This window comes from Aplysia californica, unplaced genomic scaffold (assembly GCF_000002075.1).
Source record: "Aplysia californica isolate F4 #8 unplaced genomic scaffold, AplCal3.0 scaffold00009, whole genome shotgun sequence".
In the NCBI taxonomy this organism is placed as follows: Eukaryota; Metazoa; Mollusca; class Gastropoda; order Aplysiida; family Aplysiidae; genus Aplysia; species Aplysia californica.
This window is the reverse complement of record NW_004797279.1, coordinates 1,166,457-1,178,646: the sequence shown is the minus strand read 5'-3', so window position 1 is coordinate 1,178,646 and position 12,190 is coordinate 1,166,457. Positions and strand designations below refer to the sequence as shown.

The following is a 12,190-nucleotide window of genomic DNA, read 5'->3' as shown; positions in this document are numbered from 1 at the left end:
CCCCCCCCCCTTTTACACACACATTCCATCCCCTTCTCACAAAACACATACGCCAACGAATGTCCACCCAGTGCATTGGAAACAAGGCTAGCTTTGAATAAAAACAACCCTCTAGGATCTAGTGCTTGGGAGTCATTCATTATTTCTCCTCATTAAATCAAGAACGTCTCTCTCACTCTGTCGTTGACCCAAGTCTCTCCGGCCACACCACCTGAGAGACCTCTAAGCTTTAAGTAGGAGACATTTACATTTAATTACGTAGCGTAGACATTTATCCGAATAGTCGGTCTTGTATGCTGAAGCCTAGAAAGAGGTCTGGAAACGGGGCACATCCGTTTATTGTTTCAAAAGAAATGTGGTAAACTACTTTTTTTGCTTAAAAAAACAAACAGATTTGTCTTATTGGCTGTAGCAGAAGCCACGCGTCACCTTTATCCGTGTTTCTTCAGGGGCCACATTTGGGTCTCTCTATTTTGTTCGAGGTAGATGTTACTGTTAACGTTATTTCAAGAAAGGAAGTAGGGAATGTCTTTTGCTTGCATGTGTTACCGTTGCGGCTACTCAGTAACTGAAAAAGATAACAGCTTGATGATTTCGATTTTTGAAAATACCAGTCGTCCTATCAGCTTATACTTTTCTTTTCAGTTACAAACACCCGACACATAGCATAAACATTCATCATCATACCGAAGTTATTTCTGAAACTTAGCTTAGAGGGAAACAGCATAAAATATGCATGTAACGTAAAAGAACAAAATTAATATTATACTTGATATAACTTGATACTATTCAACAACACCAGAAAAAATGGTTAAAATGTTAGTGGTAAGGAAAAGAGAAGAGAGGAAAGTGATGTGAAGAAAGGGAGCAAAATTTGTTCTGAGAAACACTGAAGAGAGTATAACAGCCTGTTGGTCACCTAGGCACCAGTAAATAGTAGTCCATAGCACTACAACAGTAGTAAACACAATAGTTCTGACAGTTAACATGGCGCTGACTTGCTTCCTTCTTCAGTTTTTAATATAGGTGTTTTACGCCTCCATCGACACAATTTACTCATAATTTAGAAGCGGGATTCGACCCTGCCTGGTCATGACCAACCTGGACTGAGAGGAATAAAACAAATCAGAAAAAAGACAGAGATACCTAATAAAAACTGTCCCCACTCGGGAATCAAACTTGGGCCTCCTCCGTTCGACAGCGAAGCACCTGACCACTAGACCATAGGCTCCATTACACTACTTTCCATAGCAATCTGTCTTTCCGCGGAGAAAATAAGCAATGCAGGAATGGAAAAGAACATTTGCGTTTATATGTTAAAGGTTGAGATAAGACATCGTTTTTTGTGTTTCATTTTCTGAACGGAATGAGATCCAGGTTTTAATGAAACACGGCATCAAAATGTTAAAAAACAATATCATGTAATTTGTTTGTTTGTTGTTTTTGTTGTTGTTGTTGGGTCTATTTTGGGTACATCTTCTTCTTTTTTGTTTTTTAAAGCAACACGTACCAGTAGTGATGAATGCACACGACTTCATTGTGCGCAAAATCGCTGTACATGTATTGTATCAAATTGCAGAGGGGAAAAACCGTTTGCTTCTATCAAGGAAAAATTGGCAGTATCATTATAACGCGTGATAAAAAGAAAAAATTGCAATCGGTGAGTTCGGAAAATATTACAAGATATAGAGCTGTTAAGGTGGACGGCACGACCTACAAGACAGATGCAATTTATTTACTTATAAATTTTCAATTATGTATTTGTTTTATTTTTAAAGTGTGAAGCTCTTACTCTACCCATGTTGACATGCTTTGTATACTTTAGGAAGCGGGCTTCAATTCTGCATTTCGGAGCCAATCAGGGCTGAGAGAGATACGACATTACAACAGCACGGAGACCGTGAAACTCGATTATAAAAAATATATATATATCCAATCGGAAATCACATATGCGTCTCAAGCGTGAGGTAATGAAGCGTTTAAGCACTGCAATACAGACGCTGCTCTTAATCATTATTTGTGCTCATCGCTGTCTCTGGCCTAAACATTTGGCAAATATGTCTAGATGTTGAGCTCTGCCTAGGAACTACCAGATTCGCCCCCCAACCAGCTGCAAACAAAACAAAACCAAACGAAACCAAAAAATAAAGTTACATAACTGCACTATTTTCTGAATAAAAGTGCAATTACATGCACACACAAAATGACTAGAGTTCTGCTTGTAATACTGGACCATTAATTTTAAAAGATTCCAACTGAGAATCTGCGTGTCCACAGGCGAAACTACCTCACTGACGAATGGTTCCAACCTGTTATCAAGAACCAACGCGGCTACAATGAAAACAGAGGTACACAGTATGTCGGTACTGCAAGGCGGCTTCTGGATGGAGGGGAGAGAGGGTGAAGGAGGGGGGGGGGTGTAAATGTAACATCAGGTTTGTCATCACAATTGCAGTGTTTTACTCACCAGTTGACCCAGAAACATCAAGATATGATGAGGATTTCTTTGACCCAGCCTGTCACGACCAACTGACTAGGGTAGGGTACTAAAGGAGACCCATAAGAGAGACGAAGAAACTCGATAGAAAGACTCCCCCCCTCCCCCCCAAACTCAAGTCTTCTGCGAGCAACAATGAAGATGGATTAGTTATAGTTGCACTATAGATTCCAGAGACAACATTCTTGCGTAGTCTGTTCAGAGGGATGCGCCCCACACCAGGATGCTATAAACAACATGGATCAACGTCGACGGGAGTCTGTAATACCCTCATAGCTTTAGGATCATACCCCGAGCGGCATTGCCTGTGAGATAAAATGCCTCGGAAAGCTCATTTATAACACAAAAAAGAGTGCACGAGGAACGACACTGTGAGGGCCAACCGACTTCCAATGGGATATAACGTCTAAGTATGTAGACAGAAAGAGACAGCTGATGAAAACAAAATGCTCTTCTTTGGGGAATCTCGACTATCACGACTTCTCTGTATAACAGAGATAAACTACCCAGCTACACCATGTACGATGGTGGGCTACCTGTTTTTCTCAATTGCCGATCATTCAGACATTATGTCGCCATAAAATGTCCATTAACACCCGGGGTGTAGTATAAAATCACTATTTATTGTTGTATTGGTGAGTAAGTAATATCAGGAATACGATGGTGATGAATGGAATAATAGGTGGACTAACTGAAAAGTCTCATAACTTGGGCACTCTGGTTGCCGTCCCGTTTGCACTTAGCGCTCCTGTAGATCTATTGTGTTTCTTATTCAGATCTAAATTGAATTAAAATTACATCTAATCTATATCTACATAATTGGGTTATCTATTTTCCTCGCTAATTGTATTTTTTTTAACTTTGGATTTTAAAAAATAAAAACTCTGCGCTAAAACTTGGTGAAATCTGAATGGCGCTATGGCATCCTGAGTCTTGTTGTTTGTGTGGGGATGAGCATTTTTAAGACAGAGAATGTTATTGTTACAAGGTCGAATATCATGAAAAAAGTTTTCGACGCGAGTCCACGAATTATTATATTCAAAGTGCCAACAGTGTTACCCTGCTCTGAAAACTTCATTTTATTTTTTGCTCCATAATCCCAAAATATGATTAAGAGTACTCGCGGACTAAAACTTCTCACAGATTCGCTTTCTATTCTCTTTTGATTCCACACTTAAGCATGCAGAGAATCGGAATCGGCAAAACAACATTTAAGAACGCGGGAGTGTCTCTGTAAATAAGTTTTATTGTGGATGATGATGACATTCCCAGAACTCCTTACGAACACACACGGGCTTTTTATGCCACACTTGATAATATTATATAAATCATTTTTAGGCAGACTGCTTTGGCACAAGATGCAAGACTTTCTGTTCATCACTAGTATAAAAGAATGAGACTGGTTTAGAACATTGATTCTTACATTTTTAGAAACAAGAAATCTAGACGTGCAAATCAACGTAACACAAGATAAATATTTGTTTGTTTGAGTCTGTAAAGGAAAGATGGTCGACACAGACTGAATGCAAGAAAAGAGTAAGACAGACGGAAAAAAAACAAACATCTGGATTCGAAAACAATAGAAACTATCTGATGCACCCTTCAAACGTTTGCAAATCAAACAAAACCAAATCAAATCAAATCAAAACAAAACAAAAACAAAACAAAACAAAACAAAACAAAACGAAAAATAACGTTACAAAACTGCACTATTATCTGGATAAAAAAGCAACCCAGGCATGAAATAACTAGTTCTCTGCTTTTAAGTCTTGACAACTAATTTCAAGAGATTCGAACTTAAAATCTTCGTGTCCCCAGGTGAAACTATCTCCCCGAGGAATTCTTCATGCCTGTTCTTCCCTTACTCATCATAACATTGCAGAGACAGCCTGAAGCGCTAATAACGATTCGTGAGTTATTTTCGTCCCATCGAAAAAGAACGTCAAAGCTGTTAGACAGGCAAAAACAATCCGTGTTGGAAAATTTCACCGTTAGTGAGGTTATTTCTAGCTCTTAAATCAGGTCGTTTGTGTCTTGTTCCTTCACTTTTTTTTGGGGGGGGGGGGGGATAAAAAATGACAGACGTATGCCATATTAAAGATAATTATTCGAGAAAATCTCAGATTCTGGGTAATGCTTTACAAAAAGGCAACCCATTTGTGAAGGCGAAAGATACTGTCAGCGATAGCAATTTCATATGACATAGCTATTTCAATGGAGAAACAAATGAGTACAAGGATAGTATCATAAAACATCTTTGTTCGTGGCTCTTCATAACATCAATTCATTTGTATATAAGTGCATGTTCGTGTTGCAACGTGGTGGAATCAGGCATTCGTCATTTTTGGGGGCATGTGGAGTTATTGCTATAATCTCAAAGATTGCCCATGTGTCTTGGTTTTGATAAATATAACACCTATCAATCTTGAAAAGAAGTAGAGATATCTGCAACTGTAGGTGGGTCATCTGGTGTCAGAGGTAAAACTAGCGAGAAAAAGGCTTCTAAAGTTTGGTGACTTCAAAGGCTTGAGTGAGGGCTCTTGAAAACTGAAAAACTTACTTTTTTATTTTATATGTAACATTCAAACAGAAATGTGTTTAAATGGACATTAGAGGTTTTGAGTCGAAAACGAAAAGAAATTATCCCATAAAAATTGACAAACGGGTGGGAAAATGTCGGTTTCTAGGCTTTCATTATCTTGAAGAGCGACTGATTTCACCATGATGAAACACACACACAGACATACACAAACACACACACACACACACACACACACACACATACACACACACACAAACACACACACACGCACACACACACACACACACACACACACGCATACACATTCACAAACATCCACACATCCACGCATATGAAAAAAAATCCCCACACACAAACACTCCTGCATGAACTCTTTCAAGTTCATTTCTCTTCGTTGCCACACATTCTCTCAACCCATTTCGACAAAGAGAATAACTATAAGAAAGAAAAACAGTAAAACTGACTCCAAAACAATAATAACAATATGTCTGCACATAACTCAGAACACATTAAACAAATAGGAAGAACAAGTCAGTAAACATAACATACTGTAAATGTGTGCTTCGTAAAACTTTCACTCAGGAAATTTAAGACGAACATAAAATAAAAGAATGCAGAATAAAAATCAAATCTCTTCACGGCAGGATGTTTTCACGTGTTCAAGCCAGACCCCTGTAACAGGCGGAACATTGTGCTCACAGTCTCCGTCGTCTGCGGTAATTATGAAGGCAGAAATGCGCGCGCCAATATGCGTAGCAGGAACGGTGTTCCACATTAGAACAGAGCCGTGCGCGACGTAATGTGCATACCCCTGGTAGCTGCAAGTCTAATGTGGCGTAAACAACGTTGCCATGTTAACGATTGCCGAGATCCGTTGCCCGGGACAAGAATATTGGCGAACATTTTGTTGTTGTTGTTGTCTTTGTTGCTGTTTTTGTTGCTGTTGTTGTTGATGTTATTGTTGCTGTTGTTGTTGTTATTTAAATTTATGGATTCTTACACACCCGTTGACATAATTTACATCTTTTAAAAGGCATTCTTCGCTTTAACGTACTTACTCACTCAAATGGCCAGTGTCAATGAGTGTTGGATGCGGATCTATTACATCATTAACAAGGCACTCGAAAGAGGAAAACGACCCCCCCCCACCCCACCCCCCAAGGGACGAATCCGTACAATGAATGATACAACGTCCCTGCACAAAGACCCAGGGAAAGAGTACATTGTTCCATAAAGGAAAACAGGATAAAGACAGACAAAAATGAGATATTAAAATTTGGTTTCACCCTTCACTTAAAGCATTTAGACCTTTCATTGTAAGGTCATACAGTTATTAATAAAGTGAGATGAATAAGAAGACATTCATCACAATTATTATGAAGAAAGTAATGAGAGCTATAATGCACAATTTGAGAAAACAATAATATCAACAGTTCACCCCGTATACATTAAAGATTACCTTTAACATGCTAGAAGGAGGACACATTTTTATTATAGACCTTGTGAGATACTTCATATAATAGCACCAAGATAAAGATTTTAAAGAAAAATACATTTTGATAACAGAAAACAACTTGTGATAATCACAAACACCACAAATTGCCGCAGGCAGTATTTCATTGTTTTGGATACGACTTTAAAATATTTGTCAAAACTAATCTGTACACTTAACACTATTTGTGTCGTAAACAAACGATATAGTTGAATATTACCTTTGGCAAGATTCTTGCGTCTGACGGAAATAAAAAAATTTCACTGGCTTCATACCACTCTCTTGTCCACCTATCCTCTGTGTAGCCTTTGCTAAACTACGCTGATTGCTTGGGGTAAAAGATGAGAGAATGACGGGTAACAGAACATCCATGAAGCTCAATACAAGGGATTGGGCACATTATGTTTTCCTTCCCTGCTTCACTTTCTACCTGCCTCTGACGTTGAATAAATCCGGCAGGAATTGCCAAGTCTGTGTCCCAGAACGAGAAATAAAAAAAATTACGGCAGAGAAAATCCTTTGACAAACACGTATCGAAGCTGAGGGCATCGACATTTCTGGATGAACGGCTTAATGGTTGATACTTTGCTAAAACATTATCGCCACAACGGGGAAGTTGTATCAATAAAATCACATTAACTATCTTCCGTCAATACATAGATATAAGCGACAGTTCAAATTTGTCAAGATGGCTAATGTTGTATTTTCTTGTATTCTACACAAAACTGAGTTGCTAAGGGGAGAACATGTTTATATAACCAGGAGCCCCATCGAAAAGTGAATATCCATTTTATCAGGACATTTCTTGTTTATATACACAACTTGCAAGATACACTGACACAGAAATGATATTCTCACTTATCCTTGTACGTATTTCCATATCTGAAACCAGATATTGTCCAATAAAAAGTAATCACTTGCAGACATCTAGTTTATATAGTTTTGGGGTAAAATGAGGTTTTTCGTTTGGAGAGAGCATATAGCGTATGGAAAATGTGAGATGACTCGGCAAATACACCTTAGTGTGTTATTATTGGAATCCTTGTACTCAAATGGCGTAACGATACAAAACTAAGATGCAGTCGACTCGCCGGCTTTCCCTTCAGCAAAACGAGAGTGGGCAAATAAAATAGGAAGAGGCCTGACATTTCTGGACAATTGCCTTAATGTTGGCCACTTTCTCTAAAACGTTGAAAGTCCATCTACAGTGATTTAATTTGGCTCCTCTAAAAGGCCTCTCACTTTATGCACTCATGAGAGCAGGTTCGTAGCTCGGAACGGCGGAATTTGGTTTCCTCCGGAATACCGTAGCTCTTACATTTTAGTCACTCAAAAGTGAGTGTGGACTTTAAGATAAACTGATGTTGTAGGAGTGCCTTCGAGCTCAGAGCTTTGTGCAATATTCAAATTCCTTGTCTAGCTTCGAGTTCACTTGGTAAAAATTAATACTCAATTTTTTTTCAGCTTAGTAGTTAAACAAACACAGTATGAATAGAGACAAACTCCAGTAAAAAAGAAGCCAAATAAACATGTTTGTCTTTATTCTAGTTGAACTAACCAATAAATGCAGAACTTGTCTGCAAATATTTCAAGTTCATAATTTCGACTTACTTCGAGAATAACTTGATCGATTTTAGCAACGGGCATTTTTTCCGTGGGTCTTATTTTTCTGAACTGTATTCCACTTAAACACCGAAGAAATCGGGTTTGCGGGGGAAAAAAATTCTGCTATAAGGCAGTTGAGTTTTCTCATATCATGCTGCAGGCAACTCTCCTCGCCATATTAACATGTCTGGAATGTCACTCTATTCTCCATTCTAAGGCAAGTGTTTGCTAACTCCTAATATTTTTTCTATACTTTAGAGTAATTGAGTGAGTGGTTGGTGGGTGCTCGGGTGTGGTATGCTCCTTCTTTCCTATCAAACATTTGTCACCCTCATCAATCCTCCTTCTTTTTTGTGTTTGTTACTCTCTTGTAACACCTCTAATCTTCGACATTTATATGGCCTTATTGTGTTGCAAGTGCCGTGAAACTTTTACTAAAACGAAAACAACATTAAATGAGGTCTCGAATGGAGGTTTAATTCTCTTACGATCTTATAAAGGTCTCGCTTTTTATGCACGCAAAGGAGCGTGTCCATTAGTCAGAATGGTGAGAGAGTGCTTCATCCTCTTTAATAAGTGGCTCTTACATTTCAGTAATACGAAGGCTTTCAAATAACCTCTTTTTAATACAGTTTTTTACGCCTTCATTGACATAGTTTAAAGCAGGTTTTGACACTGTTTGTTAGAGTTCTTCCCAGGCTGAAATGGATGCAAGATCTCAGCAAAAAGACCAAGACACTTGACTTTTAAAAAACTCTCTCATAGAGGAATGGCAGTCACGTCCTCTGAGAGCTTGGCTTACTTCGAGAGTTCAGATTTTTATTTTGTGTTATACGCATTTTTAGTAAAAGACGTCTTTTCGTCATGTTGACATATCGCTACCTTAGAATTACAAAATTCTATCTGACAATTTTGGCCTTTTTCATTTAATAATTGAGGTCAAAAACTGAATGTTCTATCTGCTTTATCTGAATCGTAAAATTATTTAGAGTCTTTATTAAGATATTCAAAGAGTTGCATTTAAAACAAGCGAAACATGATTTGAAACTCAAAATCTTTGACATCAATTTTCTCAAAACTGAGCAGATAGAACTTTGTAATTCTGGGGTAGAGACATGTGAAACGGCACACTAACCTCTGATATAAAGCAAGTATTTGCAGACTACTCGTATATTCAATACTGTAAGGTAAATGATGTCTGGATTCGAGACAATGATTCAAGTCGTGTCTCTATCAGGCCTTGCAATTGGTGTTCAGTGCATTTTCATTATTTAGACCGGTGTGAGTTTGTTTCTCCCGGAATAAAGATGGTTCACATTTCTGTGTATATTTCTTGTAAGAAGGAGACTCGGATAAAACGTATATAACATGTGTGTTTGTGTGTAACATTTGTATGAATGAGTGTGTGTGTGTGTGTGTGTGTGTGTGTGTGTGTGTGTGTGTGTGTGTGTGTAAGACAGGTGTGCGTATGTGTGTTTGTGTGAGTGTGTGTGTTTGCATGAAGGATACATCGCTGATTAATACAAAAATTAGTGCCAGTTGGGGCGTTTATCGTGGCTTTACAAGAAACGTATATTCAAATGAAAGAGTGGATAACACCAGTTGTTTCCTTTTCAAACAAACAGCACGCTTTACTTCAATTGAATTTCTTCATCGCATATTTATGAAAGAGACAGTAACCAGAGTTACAACATCCCTTCTTAAACTCTTCTTGTTCATACAACTGAATGTCGATCTTTACATCCAACCAAATCCTCTTCAGTTGGAAACTGTGTACTACTAGTACGGTATCGAAGTATTGTTGAAACGTAGTGACAAATCAAGTTTTACATTTCACTTTTAAGTTCATATTTACGCATTTTTAGCAAAGGACCCGTAATTTAGCTGTTGTAAATTTGTCTAAATCAGGCAGAAAGAAGGACATACATGCTACCAGCAACAGCAGCAGTAAGTTGGAAAAAAGAAAAGAAAATATTAACAAGAAAAGAAGAGCTAAAGACACCTGAATTGGAAAATCAACGAAAAATTAAAAAAAACCCCAGTTAACTTGATTTTTAGAACACGAACAATTGGACTACTAAATGACAGAGCAGTAAACAAAGCATTTCTGGAAATTGTGGTAAAACGTTTGAAAATAATTTTTTCAAAAGTTTTATTGAACACTAACATATGCAGACTTACCAAATACAATTTTAGCCTTTTCAAGTCAGAGAGACGGTCTTCGTAAGTCGGGCTGATTTCAGATGCTGGGATTGCCTGGAAAAAAAGAATCTCCGTTATTTTTCTTCTTTTTTCCCCAATAGACTGGGATTTCTGCTTGGAAAGCTCAGGTGTCTAAGAAATGGATAATTGAATAGAAACACTCGTATACATGTTATATACATATAGACATATACACATACATGCACACGTACAACACACACACACACACACACACACACACACACACACACACACACACACACACACACACTCACACACACACACTCACACACACAAATAAACACTTATAGATATACACATACAACATACACACACACATACTCACAGACACACACACACACACACACACACACACACACACACACACACACACACACACACACACACACACACACACGTCATCAGAAGTCAAAAACAAAACCGCTTTACAGGAAACTCGAGCTATCTGTTTTTCAGTTTACAAGATAATCGGCTTAACAGTTCAGAAAACGCTGTCAGCCGCAGGGTTAAGTCGTGAGATCCGAACGAGTCAGTAAGACTTACAACCGACTATCCCATCGATCCAGCCTCTATGGGTATTCGCAGCCAAACTTAATTGGTACAATTTCAGATCGATGGTCAGTTCTTAAGAATTAAGATGTACTGAGCCCTAAGTTATGATTAATTATGATTTTAATTACAGTTAAGCGGGGTGGCTGGAGGGCGCCACGGCTTTATCCTACTTTTGTTATTTTCCCTCTGTTGTGTCTTTCTTACTCTTTTGCAAAACTAAATGACAATTAGTATGTTGATGTGCTTCTGCTTATTCAAACAAACAAAACAAATGAATTTGCTGTTTCTTATCTGTGCTGTTGTTTGCTTGTGGTCAAGATATATTATATTGTTAAAATTCAAATGATTTCACATTTTGAAAAAGAGCAAGAAGAAATACAAAATTAGTTAGTATGTTGATGTGCTTCTGCTTATTCAAACAAACAAAACAAATGAATTTGCTGTTTCTTATCTGTGCTGTTGTTTGCTTGTGGTCAAGATATATTATATTGTTAAAATTCAAATGATTTCACATTTTGAAAAAGAGCAAGAAGAAATACAAAATTTACGAACTACATGAACTTTTTACAAAAGAAATGAGCTATGCATGTTTCTCTCTCTTCCTTCTTTCTTTCTAGCTCCCTCTCTCTCTCTCTCTCTCTCTCTCCCCCCCCCCCCTCTCTCTCTTTCTCTCTCTTTCTCTCTCTCTCTCTCTCTCTCTCCCTCTCTCTCTCTTTCTCTCTCTCTCTCTCTCTCTCTCTCTCTCTCTCTCTCTCTCTCTCTCTCTCTCTCTTTCCAGTAATATTTTGATTTCTGGGCTAAGAACATTTTAACATCTATCGACGATGTAACTTTTCTGCGTAGGAGGTTTCCCAAAGAAGCTTGACATGAACAACGTGAGAAGATCACACTTGCCCATGTATAATGACAGCTAAAGGTGGCAAATTAGTTTTGACATATTAGTGGCACTATTTTTAGATTAAATTTGTAAACTATTTTTTGGACCTATTTTATGGGTATTCTTTTTTGTGATTTCTAATAATACACATTGTCATCTTCCATTGAACTAGAAATAGTGTCTCCTTCACACAAGCGTGCACGCAAAGCTCCAGGAATTAGATTCCATGCCTACCTATAATTTAAGTTCTTTTACGGTTCGTTGAGATTATGATATTATAAAATTATGTAGGATTTTCAGAATTATATTATTATGTTCCCAATTTGACTTCTTGATGAACAGATTCGTTATGATGAAAAATCCATTTTTGGGGTGTTTCTTACGGGGGGGGGGGGGGGGGGG

General features: G+C 37.9%; 1 protein-coding gene across 7 annotated transcripts in view; it reads right to left on the bottom strand.

Moving 5' to 3' along the window:
- Positions 1 to 12,190, bottom strand: part of LOC101845814 — a 124,842-nt gene that overhangs the window by 59,380 nt on the left and 53,272 nt on the right. For 5 of the 7 annotated variants that reach the window (XM_013082706.2, XM_013082707.2, XM_035969847.1 and 2 more), the window contains exon 3: positions 10,318 to 10,392. The exons of 1 other annotated variant lie outside the window; for it this stretch is intronic. The gene's annotated coding sequence lies outside the window, so the exon portion shown is untranslated. Of the gene's footprint in view, positions 1 to 6,751; positions 7,000 to 10,317; positions 10,393 to 12,190 lie in introns of those variants that run through there. One more of the 7 variants, XM_005089770.3, reaches the window with a different exon arrangement.